Raw genomic sequence first — 19012 nt, forward strand, 5'->3', positions numbered from 1 at the left:
GAGGAATAAAGTGAAGCAGTGTGTGGAACGCTATCTAAGGTTGTGGGGTGGAGGTCAGGCTAGACCTAATGGTGGATCGTTGGGGTATCAGAAGTGCCGGACCCACTGGAGAAGGATCTTGCCAAATTGGATGTCGGATACGCCGCCGTGGGAGGCGGCCTGGCTGAGGGACTTGGATGATTTTTTTCTGGCTGGAAAAGATTACATTTGAGTTGAGGGATCCAGCGGAGGGCTTCGTGACATGGTGGGGTTGTTCATGACAATATTTGAGGAACTGTTCGTTGTGAGGGTAGGGGATGGGGGTGGAGGAGGTAAAAAGGGGAGAAATTCTACAAACTGAACTGTTTGTGGAATGCGTTTGTGCATATGTTGCTGTTTTTTTACACATGTTTGGAATAAAATACATTTAAAAAATATAGAAGAGCTGTTTAGCTATAGCAGCTTTTCCTCCAGAAGTGATCGAGGCAAGGGGGCGAGGGGAGGAGAAAGGAAGAAGGGCAAAAGCAGCCCTGAGGTTTGGTGAAAAATCCCTCTGCGCTCTCCTCTGGGCTGTGTGCAACAGGTGTGAGCAACTGATGCCAGCTGACGAGAAGAAGGGAGCTTCATTGGTAAGACAAGCAGCCTGGCAGGAGGTTGAAGCAGCGTGGAGCTAGTGCCTCGTACATGGGCGCAAGTCAGACGAGGCTCAGTAACCTCTTGAGGTCAGCTAGGGCGAGTAAATCCTCAGTATGTCTCTTCTTGTGTCAGGTAGCTGCAGGGCAGCCTCAAAAATGCTGGAGGCTTGTGAGGTGCTCGGAGGGTCAAGTCAGCATTATGTAGCAATTGCATTGATCTTTGTGCCGACACTTCTGTGGGCCTGTCATTGTGGCTCTCAAGGGGAGAAGGGTGCAGAACCTGTACACACGAAGGGTATACATGGTCTTGGTTCTGGGCCAAGAATTGTATTGAACATGCATTTATCTGTCACCTTGAAGACAGGATGACGTCAATCAACCTAACAGCGTTAGTTATTGCAATGTTGCACCAATTTTCAGAAGCTTGCACACAATGCCGGGGGGAAGAGGTAGAACTGTAGGTGGTTTCCCTGAGCTGGCCATCCTGACACTACCCATTCTCCTCAGCTGATTCCTTAAGGTAGATTGGCACAAGTGACATTGGAGGAAGGTGTGGGTCCAGTGAGATGACAAGTGGGTGAAACCAGTACACAGGGGGAAAGGGTAAATGGGAGGGAGTCTGAGGTTTGGGCATGACTAAACGCATAGGAAGATTGCTGTCCCAGTGTTCAATGGTGGGGAAGCTCCTCAGTGGAAAGCTTGTGATGTTGGTGCAGTGTGATTATAATGATTGCATTGTGTCAGCTCATGACTGCAATCGTGCTGAGCATTATGATCTCGTACAGTCGTTGAAAGGTTTCCAATGCTAACTAACACCCTTTTTGTGTCTCCTGTGCAGGTGAAGCCTCTTCTGCAGATGGCGATTATCAATGCCAGCGGAGGGTGAGCTGCTGCTGCCGCCATCTGGAAGCACCTCTCAGAGAACCTCTGATGTGGGCAGCCTTTCCCCGTCCATCTGCCATGGTAACAGAAGCTCCTATGGTTCTTGTAATGTGACGGGGCCCTCAAGGCCTCAGTTGCACAGGGGATACCCACCAATGCCATCAAGGCGTTGCAGATCAGGAGCCTCTCTCCAGTGCAGCATCAAGCAAGGGCTAGCACTGTGCCAGAGCACGATGAAATACGTTAAGAAAGTTCCACAATAGTCACAAATGGGTCACATGGATGCATTTAGCCTGCTGGTTCATGATATGTCTCATCTTGCGGATGTGAATGAATGCTTAACTTTACGAGCCCTCATACAGAGATTATTTCAATATGTCACTGTCATTGAACTTCTTTTGCGAGACAAACATGAACTTTAACAATTGGCGGTGGGGCTGGATGCCTTGATTGTCCAGGACTGCACATGGTAAGTAGGCTGACAGGACGGTGACATGAATCTCACATTCCACATGGAATAAAGTTGAAACATATGCAGTGCACACACTGGAGGCAGGGACTTCATTTTTTTCCCCAATTTAGCGTGGCTAGTCCAACTACCTAGTGCATCTTTGGGTTGTGAGGCGAGACCACGCAGACACGGGGAGAATGTGCAAACTCCACACGGACAGTGGCCTGGGCCCTTGGCGTTGTCCACTGCGCCACCCAGCTGGGACTTCATATCCTATTTGGCCCTTAATGCTCCTATCTCTAAATACGAGGTGACTGTGCCTATTGGGGAGCTCCAATCAGGCAAGGCCCCAGGGCCATATGGTCCTGGGTGTGAGTTTTATAGGGAGTTTAAGGATCTGCTGATGGAACCATTGTAGGGTGTGTACTGTCACTCTTTCGAGGCAAGACTGTTGCCCCCGACACTTCGTGAGGCAAACCTTTGCCTGATTTTAAAGACAGGTAAAGATACGGAGCAATGTGCCTCTTACAGGCCAATCTCTCTTTTGAATGTTGACTTGAAGTTGTTGTCAAAGATACTGGCGAAACAGCTGGAGAGTATCCTTCTGACAATTATTCAGGAAGATCAGACAGGGTTTATTCAGGGCAGGTTCTCTAGTGATAATGTGAGGAAATTGTCGAACATGATTTAGGCCTTTCAGAAGCAGGCCCTGGACAAACTGTCAATCTCCTTGGATACAGAGAAAGCCTATGATGGAATGAGTGGAACTATCTGGTGTATACGTTGCAGAGGTTTGGGCTGGGTGAGGACAATGTTAATTGGATTCAGGCCTGTGCCGGTGGTGCTCACCAATGATTTTAGGTCGGAGAATTTTGGGCTCCAGAGAGGGATCAGGCAGGATGTCCCCCTATCTCCCTTGTTATTTGCGTTGGCCTTTGGCTGAGGTGATCAGGCAGAAGCGCTAATATCAGAGCTGGAACGTGGAGATAACCAGTACAAGATTACGCTTTATGCCGACAACGTGCTGCTGCCTGTGTCGAAGCCAGCCATCTCGGTTCCCCCGATCATTAACGTGTTGGATAGATTTAGTGTCTTCTCCAGCTACAAGATCAATTTTACAAAGGCGGAGGAATGCTGGTGGGAGAGCTGAGGGGTAGACATCCTCACCTTACTAATATCCCCTTTTCAAAAAAAGATATTTTATTGCAAGCACACTCAACAAAATAACTCAAGCTTACGATGAAAGTATCCTCCAGTTTATTTTTTTCCCCTTTTAATTCCCCCCCACCCCCTCCCCCACCCCCCACCCCCCCCCCCCCCCCCCCTCCCCACGACAAATAGCTCCTCAAACATAGCCAGCCTTCCACCGTACCTCGGAGCCCTCCTCTGACCCCCTTAAAGCAAATTTAATTTTCTCCAACCTGAGAAATTCTTACAGCTTCCCCAGCTATGCCGCGATGCCCGGTGGCGTAGCCGACCTCCAATTCAAAAGTATCCATTGCTGGGCAATCAGAGAGGCGAAGGCCATGACATCGGTGCCCTTACCCTACAGTAGCTCCGGCACCTCCAACAGCCCAAAGATCGCCACTTTGGGTCCGGCTTCGCCGCAACCCCTGCAATCCTTAATGGCGTCCCGAACACCGCCTTCCAAAAGTTCTCCAGCTCCTCACACCCACCCCCTCCCTCTCTCCCCCCTCTCCCTCCCCCTCCCCTCCCCCTCCCCCCTCTCTCCCCCTCTCTCCCCCCCCCCCCCTCTCTCCCCCCTCTCTCCCCCCTCTCTCCCCCCTCCCAGCACATATAATCATGATTCGCCTGCCCCCTCCCACACTTCGCAGATCCGTCTGCTATCCCCGGAAAAAACTCATCCAAGCTCAACTCTAATGCCCTCTTAAAAGCCCCAATCTAACCTGCTTCCACCACACTCCCAGGCAATGCATTCCAGATCCAAACCACTCGCCAAGTGAGACGTTTTCTTTCTCACATCACAGTTGCTTCTTTTGTAAATCACTCTCAATCTGTGCCCTCTCGTTCTTCATCCTTTTACAAGTGGGACATTTTCTAGCCATCAACTCTGACCAGCCCCTTCAGGATTTTGAACTTCTCTATTAAATCCAATTTATTTAATACATATTTTAATAAAGTTAGATCTCTGTGATACAGTAATTTTATTTATTGTTATTATCCATACATATTTTTTAACCTGCTAGCAATATACCGAAAAATAAATTACTGTACGGATTTAAAGTGGAAACTGAACTGGATTATTTGTGATTGTATCCACTGTTTCAGCTGCATTCATGTCTAAAAGTAGAAACCCATCTCTGATGCTGGGACAACATCCGTTTACGGGCAATGATAAAGATTACATCCTTGGATTACCTTAACATTGGGCTGCAATTTAATCTCCTGATGAAGATAGGAATGGGGTCTGGAAGACTGAAATCATGAGGTTTTAAACTATCAAATGCAACTCCACTCCCTTCTTCGCACCAACCCACCTGGCCGCCACTATTTTCGTGATTTTTGTAAATGCTGCCTGGTGGCACAGTAGTTGGCACTGCTGCCTCAGAGCACCAAAGACCTGGATTCGATTTCAACCTCGGGCGATTGTCTGTGCGGAGTCTGCATGTTCACCCCTTGTCTGTGTGGGTTTCCGCCTGGTACTCTGGTTTCCTCCCACAGTCCAAAGATGTGCAGGTAGGTGGATTGGCCATGATAAATTGCCCCTAGGTAGGATTATGGGGATAGGGTGGGGATTCGGGCCCAGGTAGGATGCTCTTTCAGAGGGTTGGTGCAGACTCACTGGGCTGAATGGCCTCCTTCTGCACCATAGGGATGTTGTGATTCTTATGAAAAAGAAACACCTCATTCGAGAGTTTCTGACTACTGGAAGAAACCTACTGTGCAATCGGGAACATTTCTACAGGTTTGTATTAAATGTTTGACAGCTTAAAATGTTTTTAATATATACTGTATTGTAACATAGACCTGTTCTAACTGCAATGATTCATCATAGGGTTGTGTCCTGAAGTGGTAACTTGGCCATTACTTGATCAACATTGTTTAAGTGTGGAGATGCATTCAAGTACTTTTCCCATGGAGAAAATGCAATAACGCATTCAAAACTGTTGAAAAAGGTGATGAAATATTTCTTGTTATGTTTTGGACTGTAATTTAAATGTCAAGAGATCTTTAGATTTGAAAAATATTATCCTGCCATTTAAAGTTTAAGAAAAGCAAGTCCACTTCATTGAATGACAAGCAATCTGCTTTGAAATAGAAATGAACACCTCTGAAGTTTAAAAATGGCTTTTTTTTCTGTTTCAATCAGGCCCATTTGTTTAGACTTCCCACGTTTAATTATTAGGGCTGAGCGTATTTTTTTATTGGGTCCAGCGCCAGGGCGGATAATCCAGTTTGATGCATGGGAATCGGGACTGGCACCGGTTCTTCGATTTTCCAGCCCCTGAAAAGCGGCGTACTCGGGGAGTATGCGTATTGCCGTATCCCCATTGCCAGAGGCCTGCCCCGCTATTCCCTGACCCCGACTGGCCGAAGTCCCGACAGCGTGGACCACACATGGTCTTGCCATTCGGGATACTTGCGAGGCGGCTGCGGACTCTGTCCACAGCCTCCATGGTCTGGGCCGGACCGATCAGAGGGCAGACGGCATGAGAGCAGTCTCATACTGGACTGGGGTATGTTTGAGGAGGCAGTCCAGGGGGCAGTCCAGGTCGCGGCCGATAGGGGACACTATTTGCGCGGTCCAGCTCCGCAGTCCGAGTCCACCATGGAGCACGGCACTTGCGCTGGAGGCTGCCGCCGTGCACATGCACGGCCTCTGACCCAGAAGTGCAGGGGGGCCATATCTGCAGCTGCGAGACTCATGACGGCTCCCTACTAACCCCCTGCGGGGCTGTGAATATGTTGCCTTTTGACGCCAGCTTTTATGGAGTGGAAGGCCACAGTTTTCACGATGGCGTGGGGTCATAGTCCCTGAAAAGGAGAATTCAGCCCCTGATCTTTGTTTCAGTTGTTGCACAAAGTGAAATTTGAATATTCTTGGCATGAACTCAAACACAAACTGCTCCACTAAACCTGCTAATGTGTTTGGCTCCTAATTGCCGAGTCAATGTGGGGATGCTTTCTCTAATATTGCGGTCAAGAGACTTTCATGAAGCTTATTAGATGGAATATTAAGCAGTTTTCATAAGAGTTTTTAGAAACGTTCTAGAGATTTGACAAAGATGGAAAGTGGAGATTGGTGCAAAGAAGGGAACCACCAACACATTATTAGCAATTCCCATTAACATACTAAATCAGATCCTTACTTTTTGTGCCAAGGGCAGCGGCGTGCAGAGGGGGGGGCCGACGGGGCGCTGGCCCCGGGCAGCGACTGGATGGGGGCAGCACCGCGGTCGGCCCGAGCGCGCCTGCGCACCGCGGTCGGCCCGAGCGCGCCTGCGCACCGCGGTCGGCCCGAGCGCGCCTGCGCACCGCGGTCGCCGCGGTCGGCCCGAGCGCGCCTGCGCACCGCGGTCGGCCCGAGCGCGCCTGCGCACCGCGGTCCGCGGTCGGCCCTAGCGCACCTGCGCACCGCGGTCGGCCCTAGCGCGCCTGCGCACCGCGGTCGGCCCGAGCGCGCCTGCGCACTGCAGAGGCTGGAGAGGGAGCAGAAAGGGCGCGAATTTTCCAGAATGGACGGCATTGCCACCATGGGTGAGTTTTATTTATTCATTTATTTATTTTATTTATTTGATCTATTTTAAAACTCTTCTCTGCACCCTCTCTGTAGCTGTCAACTTTTAAACTGTCGTGCCCAGAATTTGACATTTGGGCCAGGGGCACCCATTTGGGAAAGAACCAGTATTTTATAAAAATTCATCATGGCCTCTTAACTTTTGCCCTCTTACCCTTTATACTTAAAGCCCAGGGTCAGCAGGGTGCAGGGGAGATTCTCAGAGACTTGACTGCAAGCTGCTGGAGCTCGGATCTTGAACAGAGCTTTTATATCTGGATTTGGGGACCCTTTATGCACTGGCATAGTGCACAAACAGGCCCCACATGACCAGGGTTTTGTGAAGAAGAAGGGATCTGGAAATGTGTTGACTGTGAAAATTATATTTGTGGAAATTGGGTGAAGTAGTTTGATGAGACTTGGTGCTAAAGCTTTAGAGAAATGAAGATGGAATTTGATTTGAAGAAGTTCAACGTTTTGAAGGATATTGTGGCTGAAATGAAAGCGATACGTGCTGAATGAGCTGACCGAAATGTGTGAGATATGTCTTTGTATCTGCTATGTGTAATTTATCGGTCATATTATTGCAATTTTCCTGTTAATTCATGTTTAATTTACGTTGATTTTGGTGTGATTGCTAATATAAAAGTGAAGTCTTGTATATTGGTCTTAGTTGGGTTGTTTGTAGTTGTTTCCACAAGGGTCATAACAGTATTTCCATGACGTTCTGCTCATATCCTTCTCCATGGGGGTTGCAGAGGAGGGAGGCGCAACTTTTGAGACATAACATCTCACCCATTGATTTAGATTTAGAACAGTACAGCACAGAGCAGGCCCTTCGGCCCTCGATGTTGTGCCGAGCAATGATCACCCTACTCAAACTCACGTATCCACCCTATACCCGTAACCCAACAACTCCCCCTCAACCTTACTTTTTAGGACACTACGGGCAATTTAGTATGGCCAATCCACCTAACCCGCACATCTTTGGACTGTGGGAGGAAACCGGAGCACCCGGAGGAAACCCACGCACACACGAGGAGGACGTGCAGACTCCGCACAGACAGTGACCCAGCTGGGAACCAAACCTGGGACCCTGGAGCTGTGAAGCATTGATGCTAACCACTATGCTACCGTGTTGCAAAGCAAAATGACTGAAGAAGAGAACAATATCCCTAGAATTCCAGCGCTAAGGGGAAATTGACTAACTTACAGCGCAATTTAACCTCAGGCAGCCGTCCTATACCTTAGAGATGGCAAAGATAAAGAGGTCAGTGAATAGCTCTAGAACGGGTGCAACTACGTTTTTTATAGGTTTTTTGGTGATATTTAATGAAATATTTACGTGGGATGTAGTAAGAGTGAAGCCTGGATGATCAGAGGACTGCTATGGCATTTAATCTCGGAATTGGAGACATTTATTCCTTAACATGCTAATATTTGAATACAGATACCACTAATTTGCAAGTCTATGATATAAATTGCACAAAATTATCAGTGGAGATGAACAAGAAAGAGAGAAATTAAAAAAGGAATGTTCAGACTTTGCAAATTATTATGACAATGATGTGGTTGCAATTCAGTTATATGACGAAATTATTGATTTTGTGATGCTCCTTCGAGCTGGAGGGACTAGAGTTCCCCCTGATCCTAAAGATGCTCTGGAGTCTTTACTGCAGTATGGGAGGGATGTCTTTCCGACGCTGTGTGTTTCATACAGATTACTGCTTACAATTGCATTTTCAGTCGCAAGCTGTGAAAGGTCATTTTCAAAACTGAAATTAATAAAAACATATCTGAGGTCTTCTATGTCACAGGAGCGACTGACCAACCTGGCTTTAATAAGCATTGAAAAAGAATTTCTCACAGCTGATGTAAAAAATGAAGTAGTTCAGGTGTTTTGTGACAGGAGGTATCATTTGGGGAAAAGAACTTAATAAATTTGATTGATTAATATTAAAATCGAATAAATCAGGGTAGCATGGTGGTTAGCATAAATGCTTCACAGCTCCAGGGTCCCAGGTTCGATTCCCGGCTGGGTTACTGTCTGTGTGGAGTCTGCACGTCCTCCCCCTGTGTGCGTGGGTTTCCTCCGGGTGCTCCGGTTTCCTCCCACAGTCCAAAGATGTGCGGGTTAGGTGGATTGGCCATGCTAAATTGCCCGTAGTGTCCTAATAAAGGTAAGGTTAAGGGGGGGGGTTGTTGGGTTACGGGTATAGGGTGGATACGTGGGTTTGAGTAGGGTGATCATGGCTCAGCACAACATTGAGGGCCGAAGGGCCTGTTCTGTGCTGTACTGTTCTATGTTTAAAGCGTTTATTTCATGTTTCATCTGTGTTTATATATTCAAAATGTTTTCCTTTCTCATAATATTTCTCAGTATATTAGGCCTTATACTTGAGTCTTTGGGGGCATATAATCAAGATTTGCCCCGGGCATCACCAGACCTCTGCACGCCGCTGGCCAAGGGTACAACATGATTTAAAATAAACTCGAGTTTTTATTTGTGTGTATCAAAGAATGTTTTCAAGTGCACGGCTGCAAAGGTTTTTGTAAATTTGGCAGAAGCTGAACACTGAACTTATGTACTGAGCTTTCTCACTGTTAAACCCATTTTTAGCAATGATTCCACCGGGAAATTGTGTACAGTATATGCGATAGGTCATTTCAGTTTAAAAGTTAGCTTATCCAATCTTACCTTGGCAGGTTTCATGAGATTTAAGTCTTTAATGTTACTGGCACTAAGATCGAAGTATGAGGAACAATTTGCGAGGTAAGTGATTGGTAAGTAGGGTGGTATTGCCTGTAATTGTCCATCCATTGAAAATGAAATGATGGTTCCAATGTATGAAACTTCCCTTTTGTCTCTTGTCCATAGTAAATAAGGCCTTTAAATGGTATGAAATATATTCTTATAGTTTTCTGGGAGTCACAGGGGAGAGGGTGGCGATCAGAGGGTTTTTTTTGAGGGGGGGTGGAGTGAAGGGTTAGGGCGAGATAGGAAAAGTGTTTGGCCAGGTGTCTGATCATGGGGGTTTCGCACTTACCTCCTAGATCCAACAGCCCACACCTCCCTGTAGCTGCCAGATCTCCCAAAGCTCAGGAAACCCTACCAACCAGAGTTAAATATAAAGCTTCATTATAATATTTAAAGTACCAACCCGCCTCTTGGGGAGCACATTGGCCCCTCTCTCCACCACCCTGCCTCTGTTGAAATCAGAAGTGGGCGGGTCCGGGGATCAGGATTTCAACATCGCTCCAAGTTACTCTTTCATTTTTGTTTCTTTATGACTGATTATTTAATAATAAATAAGAACTATTATTTTAAAATGTTGTAATTACTGGGAGCATAATTCAAGATCATCTGAAATATAAGAAGAAGAATATGAGACATTTAATAACCAACCAATCCCCGTGTCGAATCACATTTTCACCAAGAGGAGACATTAAAAGCTTTTCAGATGAAAATGAATAACTTTCCTTTGGAAAATTCATTTTGACATTGATTGATTAAATTTCAGAAACTTTAAATAGGCAAATAAAATATAAATTATGAACAACGTCCATATAAGTTTCTATCTTTGACGATTTAAAGTGACATTATTTGAGATGAAATATTAACATATTTTACTGTTGGCATTTAGCCATTTTAATGTTTAAAAAATGACAAAGGAAGGGAGGACTTGAGTCAGTACCAATCTTTAATTCCTTTCCCTTATACGAGCTTCTCAAACAACCATTTAAACCGATTAGACTGTTCAACACTTCATCATCCCATGATGACCCTGGCACTGGCTCAAAAGTTATGATTTTGCTGGGCTATCCTTCAACCTTTTAATTATATCCTTGTGCTTTTTCATTGGTCCCTCTGACTGTTCTCAGTATCATTGATCCCTTGGGGGTTAAACAACCATAGGTTCTTTTCCAGCTCAAACATAATACAAAAGAATTTGTTTGACTGAAAAACCTTAAAACTTCCAGCAGAAACAAAGTAAATGTTCTCCAACATCTACCATTAATTGTTTGAACATAAGAAAACTTAACAGAAATAAAAACATTCAAGTGTGTTCCTCCTGCAGATCATGCAGCATAGATACTATCATGAAGTCCATCCCTCACAATTAATCTGAGGGAAATCTTGAGAGCTAATTTACCAACCTCACTCTCCCATGAGGAGTCTCATTTACTGGCAACATGTGCTTGAAACTCAGGTACAACTCGGTATAGTTTTCCAATCATAGGAATCTAATTCATATTTCTAATCAGAAAATCAAATATGTTATCTAGATTCCAATGTAAATTTCTGGCAGCCAAGGCTCTCCTGAAAGTGCAAAAGAAAAACGTTGAAATAATCTCTGATCTTAAAAATCACAGAGCAAACCTTGAAAACACTCATCCATCCCCAAGATTGAAGTCTGATCTGCTACCTTCCACAGAGAGCATACTCTCTAATCCAATTGCACACGATCCATCACATGATGTGACATATTTGATTTTCCAAGTCAATATTTATTCCTAGAACCATTAATAATGTATCCAGATACTTAACATTTTCCATTAGAAGTTGTGAAGGGTTCAGAGTCAATGGGATTTAGACTGGAGTAATTACAGAATCCTAGAGGGCTCTTGTGGCGCAGCGGGTAGTAGGGTCCCTGCCTTTGAGCCATAAGTTCTGGGGTTGAGTCCCATCCCAGGACTTGATGGCCAAGGAAGGTGTGTTCCTAATGGGGTCACACTGGTTGAGTGTCAATCTGTAAATTCTTCCAAAGACAGCAATGGCTGGTGGTTAAGAGCGGGAGAGACTCTTGCTCAGACACGCTTGATGTGGAGCCCCTGGCAATGGACTTGTGACCTGTTCCATGAATTACTAGCTACAGAAACAGACAAATGTCTGCCTGTTGGAACCAACAATTCTACGGACACGTGCTTGTAGGATTAGAATAGCGGTTTTAATATACTCACAACAGAGCCAGCCTATTAGCCATTGAACTTTCGGTGAACTGGCCGGCTGACCATGTGGCACTGATCTTTATACAGCAGCTTCCGGGGGAGGAGTCCTGGGCAGAGCCAAGGGAGGAGCCCCGTACAACTCGAGCATTCCCAGAGCTACTCCCCCTGGAGGACAGGTAGTGCAACTGAACTTACAATACAGACACATGTATATACAGATTTTAATCCGGTGTGAATCACATTCACCACATTCACCCCCTGTGAAAAAATCGAGTCCAGCAGGGGTGGTGGCTCACAGATTTAGTCTGTCCGGTGGATGAATTGTTCTTTTCGATCTGCGGAGCACCGGGGTTGCAGCCTCTTGCGGTGACTGGGTGGGTGTTGAGAGCTGGGGTACTATGGCAGACTCCGGGGCGGGTCCCGTCCGAACTTTATACACCTCTGGCTCGACCGGAGACTGGGGGCGCTGGGGGCGGGCTGGTTCTGGCTTGTGGAACCGATGGGGTGAGCTTGCGGAATCGGGAGCGTGAGGGGGCGGCATCATAGGGAACGGGGTAAGGGGTTCCTCAGCGGGGGTGGGGGGGGGGGCTGGATCCAGCGGGTGCCAGGTCCCGAAGGGATACTGTGTCCTGGCGACCGTCCGGGAATTCCACGAATGCGTACTGGGGGTTGGAATGGAGGAGGTGCACCTTTTCAACAAGGGGGTCAGTTTTGTGCCCCCTGACGTGCTTCCTCAGGAGGACCGGGCCTGGTGTCCTCAGCCACGCCGGAAGTGAGACTCCCGTGGTAGTGCCACTAGAAAAAATGAAGAGTCACTCGTGAGGGGTTTGATTTGTAGCTGTACAGAGGAGGGATCTGATTGCGTGGAGCGCGTCTGGGAGGACTTCTTGCCATTGGGGGAGTTTTCTAGACCGGAGGGTCAGTAGGACGGTCTTCCAGACCGTCGCGTTCTCCCTCTCCACCTGTCCGTTCCCCCTGGGGTTGTAACTGGTAGTCCTGCTCGAGGCGATGCCCTTGTCGAGCAGGTACTGACGCAGCTCGTCGCTCATAAAGGACGAACCCCGGTCGCTGTGCACGTAGCTGGGGAAACCGAACAGGGTGAAGACACTATGCAGGGCCCTAATGACTGTGTGGGAGGTCATATCAGGGAATGGAATGGCAAAAGGGAATCGGGAGAACTCGTCGATGATGTTGAGAAAATAAATGTTCTTGTTAGTGGAGGGGAGTGGCCCTTTGAAATCGATCGCAAGGCGTTCAAAGGGCCTAGAACCCTTGACCAGGTGGGCCCTGTCCGGTCTATAGAAGTGCGGTTTGCACTCTGCACAGATCGGGCAGTCCCTGGTGACGGCTTTTACCTCCTCGTTGGAGAAAGGCAGGTTTCGGGCTCTGATGTAGTGGGCGAGCCGGGTGACCCCTGGATGGCAGAGGTCAACGTGGATGGTTTCAGACGGCTGATCTGCGCGCTGGCGCATGTCCCGCGGGATAGGGCATCCGAGGGCTCGTTGAGCTTCCCCGGTCGATATTTAATATCGTAACTATAGGTGGAGAGTTCGATCCTCCACCGAAGGATTTTATCATTTTTTATTTTGCCCCTTTGCGAGTTGTCAAACATAAAGGCTACCGATCGTTGGTCGGTGATGAGGGTGAACCTCCTACCTGCGAGGTAGTGCCTCTAGTGACTAACAGCCTCAACGATGGCTTGTGCTTCCTTCTCGACTGAGGAGTGTCGGAGTTCTGAAGCAGATAGGGTAGGGGAGAAAAATGCAACGGGTCTCCCTGCCTGATTTAAAGTGGCTGCTAGAGCTACCTCTGAGGCATCGCTCTCAACCTGAAAGGGAGTGGATTCATCCACCGCCCGCATGGCTGCTTTGGCGATGTCCTCCTTGATGCAGCTGAAGGCCTGGCGTGCCTCAGCTGTCAGGGGAAATCGTGTGGCCTTAAAGAGTGGGCGGGCTTTGTCCGCATATTGAGGGACCCACTTTGCGTAGTATGAGAAGAACCCCAAGCACCGTTTGAGGGCCTTGGGGCCATGGGGGAGGGGGAGTTCTAAGAGTTGCGCATGCGGTCCGGGTCTGGGCCCAGGACTCCGTTCTCCACGACGTAGCCGAGGATGGCCAGTCTGTTTGTGCGGAAAACGCATTTCTCCTTGTTATAAGTGAGATTTAGTTTCTGTGCCGTTTGGAGAAAACGGTGGAGGTTGGCGTCGTGGTCCTGCTGGTCATGGCCGCAGATGGTAACATTGTCCAGATACGGAAACGTGGCCCGCAGCCCGTACTGGTCTACCATTCAGTCCATTGCTCGTTGGAACACCGAAACCCCGTTAGTGACGCCGAAAGGGACCCGGAGGAAATGGAAGAGGCGGCCATCGGCCTCGAATGCCATGTAGTGGCGGTCCTCCAGGCGGATTGGGAGCGGGTGGTATGCAGACTTCAGATCCACCGTGGAAAATAGCCGATATTGGGCGATCTGATTAACCATGTCTGCAATTCTGGGGAGGGGATACGCGTCTAGGAGCGTAAAGCGATTTATGGTCTGGCTGTAGTCGACGAACATGCAAAATTTTCCCCCGGTCTTGACGACCACCACATGAGCTCTCCAGGGACTATTACTGGCCTCTATGATCCCCTCACTGAGCAGCCGTCGGACCTCCGATCGGATAAAGACCCTATCCTGTAGGCTGTATCGCCTGCTGCGAGTAGCTACTGGCTTGCAATCTGGAGTAAGATTGGCGAAGAGCGGAGGGGGGGGGAGATGCAGATAGTGAGTGGGGGCAGGGGCCCGCCGAAGCTGAGGGTGAGGCTCTTGAGGTTGCACTGGAAATCCAGGCCAAATAAGAGTGGCGCGCAGAGGTCGGGCAGGACATAAAGTTTAAATTTAGAATAACTAGCGCCTCGAATTGTGAGCGTAGCAACGGTGCGTCCTTGGATTTGGACCGAGTGGGAGCCCGAAGCAAGGGCGATAGTTTGGCTCACCGTAAAAATAGCAAGCGAACAGCGTCTTACCAGCTCTGGATGTATAAAGCTCTCAGTGCTCTGGGAGTCAAAGAGGCATGGCGTGCTGTACCCGTTGATCTGGACCTCCGCCATCGAACTTCGTATGTGCTTGCGGCTGGATTGATCCAGGGTGACTGCGCTGAGTTGCGGGTAGTCGGCGGCTCGATCAGCTGTGCTGGAGTGGCCCCGTGATGACTGCCCTCTGAGTTCGTAGTCGTCGAGGTGAGTTTCAGAGTTTGAAGGGGATGGATCCCAAGATGGCCGCCCCCATGGGTCGCACATGGCCGGCCGCATGGAGGAGGATTGCCAAGATGGCTGCCCCCATGAGTCGCATATGGCCGGCCGCATGGAGGAGGATTGCCAAGATGGCCGCCCCCATGAGTCGCACATGTCGGGTGGGGGCGGAGTCGACATACAGGCTGCAGCATTTCAGGGCCTGCAGGCCTGTGACTTCAGGGAACGAGTGCTTTGAGCCATGGGAAGGTTAGAGGCTGGGGCTTTCTTCGCCAGACACACTCTGGCATAGTGTCCTTTTCGCCCGGAGCTGCTGCAGGTCGCGTTACGGGCCGGGCAGTGCTGCCGCGGGTGCTGGCTTTGGCCACAGAAATGGCAGGCTGGAGCAGCCGAGTAGCTGGCTGGGGCAGCAGAGTAACTGGCTTTGGCAGCGTGGTAGCTGGGGGGCCGTGCGGCACAGGCTTGGGTGGACTGTTGGTCGGGGGTCCACGATAAGGTCGCGGGGTGAGGCTGCGGAAGGAAACTTCCATAGTGGTAGCAGCCTCCACAGTAGTGTCTAAGTCCTGGGCCCCCTTTTCTAGCAGTCTTTGGCGCACATAGTTAGACCTAAGGCCCGCTACGAAAACGTCCCGCACAGCAAGCTCCCTATGTTCAGCCGCGGTAACGGCTTGATAATTACAGTCATTGGAAAGATTGTTCAAGTCCCTTACAAACTCGGCTAGCATTTCTGTAGGTCGCTGACGGCGGGTCGTAAACACGTGGCGTGCATAAACCTCGTTAATGGGCCTAACGTACATTTTGTCCAATATTGCCAGCGCTGCGGTGTAAGAACCGGCCGGATTTAGCTGTGTGGATATTCTGTGGCTTACCCTCGCGTGCAGTAGGTTGAGTTTTTATTCCTCCGTTGTTCCGGCGGTGCTGGCTTCTGCCAGGTAGGCTTTAAAACATCTCAGCCAGTGGGAAAAAATTTCCTTAGCCTCTGCATCCTCTGGGTCGAGTTCTAGGCGTCCGGGCTTGAGGGCTGCTTCCATGATTTCTTCGACTGTTTCCTGAGTATATTAAATCGTGGGAACCAACAATTCTACGGACACGTGCTTGTAGGATTAGAATAGCGGATTTAATATACTCACAACAGAGCCAGCCTATTAGCCATTGAACTTTCAGTGAACTGGCCGGCTAACCATGTGGCACTGATCTTTATACAGCGGTTTCGGGGGGGAGGAGTCCTGGGCAGAGCCAAGGGAGAAGCCCCGGACAACTCGAGCATTCCCAGAGCTACTCCCCCTGGAGGACAGGTAGTGTAACTGCACTTACAATATAGACACATGTATATACAGATTATAATCCGGTGTGAATCACATTCACCACACTGCCTTTGTGCACCACTGGATGCGGGAAGAGATTTGGAATTACAGCATCTTGATGCCAATGGTTACCATTTCTTCTAAATCAGAATCATGGTAATCTGAGGCAGTTATCTTTCATTTACCCTACCAGCTAAGGTAGGTTAAATCGCCATAGTCCCAGATGACCATAGGCTGCTTTCCCCTTTGAGGGTAAGAGCTGATTGGCGGTGGTTTAACCTGAGTATCACCACACCTCAGGCGAGATGAGAGGTTGAGAAGGCGGTGCCTTCATGAACAACCTGGATGAATGAACCGTGGCAGGATTATTTGTGCTCATGTTCCCTTTTGCTAATTTTTCCTTTTGGAAGTTTGAGGGCTCGAGAGGTTTGGAAATAGCTGATCTTTAAGCTGTCGCCTTATTGGCAGGTAAATCCCAAGTCAGAACAACACAGTCGGTCTGATTAAGCAAGCTAGGACAAATGGAAATGAACAGAAAGATGAGATAATCCTTGCCTCACCCCTGGAATTCCAAAGTATGCACCAAAGCAGACCTGTGAAGCCAAAGATTTGGAGGTCTGTGGCTGGCTCATAATGGTTATTCCAATTTGCCAGTGTAAATGGAGCAATCAGGTGGCCATTGATAGTTTGGATGCTCATTCAATAAAATTTAGCTATTTGTAAAATGAGACTGGTGACACAGAAGGGGGTGATGACAAGCTCTGCCCTTGCTCTGATAAGTATCTTATTCGAGAAAGTTATCTCTGGCATTGGTAAGTCAAATTCCTACGACTTTAAAGATATCACGTTCCAATGTTGTGATCCTGTTCATTTTGTCTGACAAAGTATGCCAGCATCCATGGACATTGGTTTGAATCCACGAGAAACTCAGGCCTCTCTGAAAATTGTCTCACTCATACACATACACACACACACACACACACACACACGGCAGAATTTTATACCCCTTCCTACTGATGGGATTTCCCAGTCCCACCAAAGTCAATGAACCTTTGAATGGCTCACAGCATTTTATGGCCCTACTCCTGCTCCAAAGCGGCGGTGAAATCCCGCCCATGGAGTGCAGCTTTGTTGAGAAGACAGCAACCTGGCTCACAATCACCAAAGAGAATGTGAACAGTAACAATGTTCCCTATTTGGATATTCTTGTTCACTGTAGGTTTTTTATCATTGAATTCTGACTCTTGATAAATAATACCTTCCAGTTTTATTTATTTCAGATTTTGCTGGAGGATTGTGAATGAACCAAACTTTAATTTGAATCTGAAACGAGTGTAGCGCAAGCTAATCATGAATGGGTATTAAACTTGGGGAAGGTGTAACGAGAGGCTGTGATGCTTGTGGAACACTCATCCAGTTTCAGCGTTCACCCTCAAGAGAAAGGGATACAGGGTAGTAGCGGAGGTTCTTAAGTTCTTTTTCTGGGATGAATGGGCGGGGGAATGGATTTGAGAACATGAGCTTTCCAAACCAACAGAATTGCTTCAAAAAGTCTATTTTTCATTTAAGTATTTCACAATAAGGTTCAATTAGAATGTAGGAACATTGGAGCAGGAGGAGGCCATTCAGCCCATTAAGCATGCTCCACCATTCAGGTTGATCATCCACTCAATGCCTTTTTCCCCACACTATCACCATATTCCTTTACATTATTGACATTTTGTCAATTATTATTTCCATTAATTCAACAATTCAAATACGATAGCTTAAAGATAAAATAGTCTTGTCGGACAAAGCACAAAGCCCAAGTACCAGTAATTTGGGCGAGGCTATTAATCATTTTGTTCATATTATTGCAGTATCCCAAAGAGCATTTCGAAACTCAAGCTCATCGGTTTTCATTGTTCGAAGAGTTGCCCTCGAATATTTTCTTTGTTTTGGTCAAAAGATCTGAAGCTCGCTCATTTGAAAGAAGCGATCCCATTTTAAAAGTTTTACTGCAATTTCAGGAGGTGTTTGAACACCCTCCTTGCTTACATTACGACACTGGAAAAGAATGGGAAAATTGGGGAAAGAATACAAACACATTTACAAACAAATCAGCCAATCTCACTCAGGTCAGTCATAACATTGCCTGTCCTGTGAATAGGACTGTCGTGTCAACGTTGCTTGTTATTCCAAAGCAGAGTAAAGCTGGTGGCTTGTAACTTTTAAGATTGAGTATGGGAATTAAAGGGTACCCAGTGTTCCCTGAGGGATAGCTGCACTCAAAAGCCGAACAATTTGAAGATAGGGTTACAATCGTTTTGGCCTATTTCACTGGCCAGCTTTCTCAGAGAGCGTGGCTCCTTACAAGGATTACAGAAACACAGAATCGGCTCTTAAGGGCTCATCATACAGCATCTCCCCAGGATTTTTTAAACTTTAAACAAAAAAACCTCAGTTTACAGTACTCCTTTGTGGAGGCCTGATTGCATCCATCTGTTGAAATAATAAATGAAAAGAAGCACAGGATTAATGTACTTGTACATCAAGACAAATCCCTTGCACTATGTCCGGTGAACAGCGTTTAGGGAGATCAAGATTTACAATCTTGTTAGCAATCATCACAGAGCATTCCTTTGTAATTCATTTCTGGTTTCTGACAAGTATTTACTAACACTCATTGAGCACAAAACAAACTGGCTCACAATCACCAAAGAGAAGAGTATGTGAACGGTAATTCTATTGCTGTCCAGTGAATGCTATCTATGTGGATATTCTTGTTCACTTGGCACTTTAGTAAATTGGTAAAGACCCACCAAGGAGTAACCTAAACATAAAATAAATAGAACTAAGCCGCATAT

At 47.5% G+C, this 19012-nt stretch overlaps 1 protein-coding gene across 8 annotated transcripts in view; it reads right to left on the reverse strand.

The window, feature by feature from the left end:
* LOC119973313 (non-muscle caldesmon-like) overlaps positions 1-19012 on the reverse strand; it is a 254592-nt gene that overhangs the window by 172048 nt on the left and 63532 nt on the right. The window lies entirely within an intron of this gene.

The sequence above is a fragment of the Scyliorhinus canicula genome, chromosome 11, assembly GCF_902713615.1.
Source record: "Scyliorhinus canicula chromosome 11, sScyCan1.1, whole genome shotgun sequence".
Lineage (NCBI taxonomy): Eukaryota > Metazoa > Chordata > Chondrichthyes > Carcharhiniformes > Scyliorhinidae > Scyliorhinus > Scyliorhinus canicula.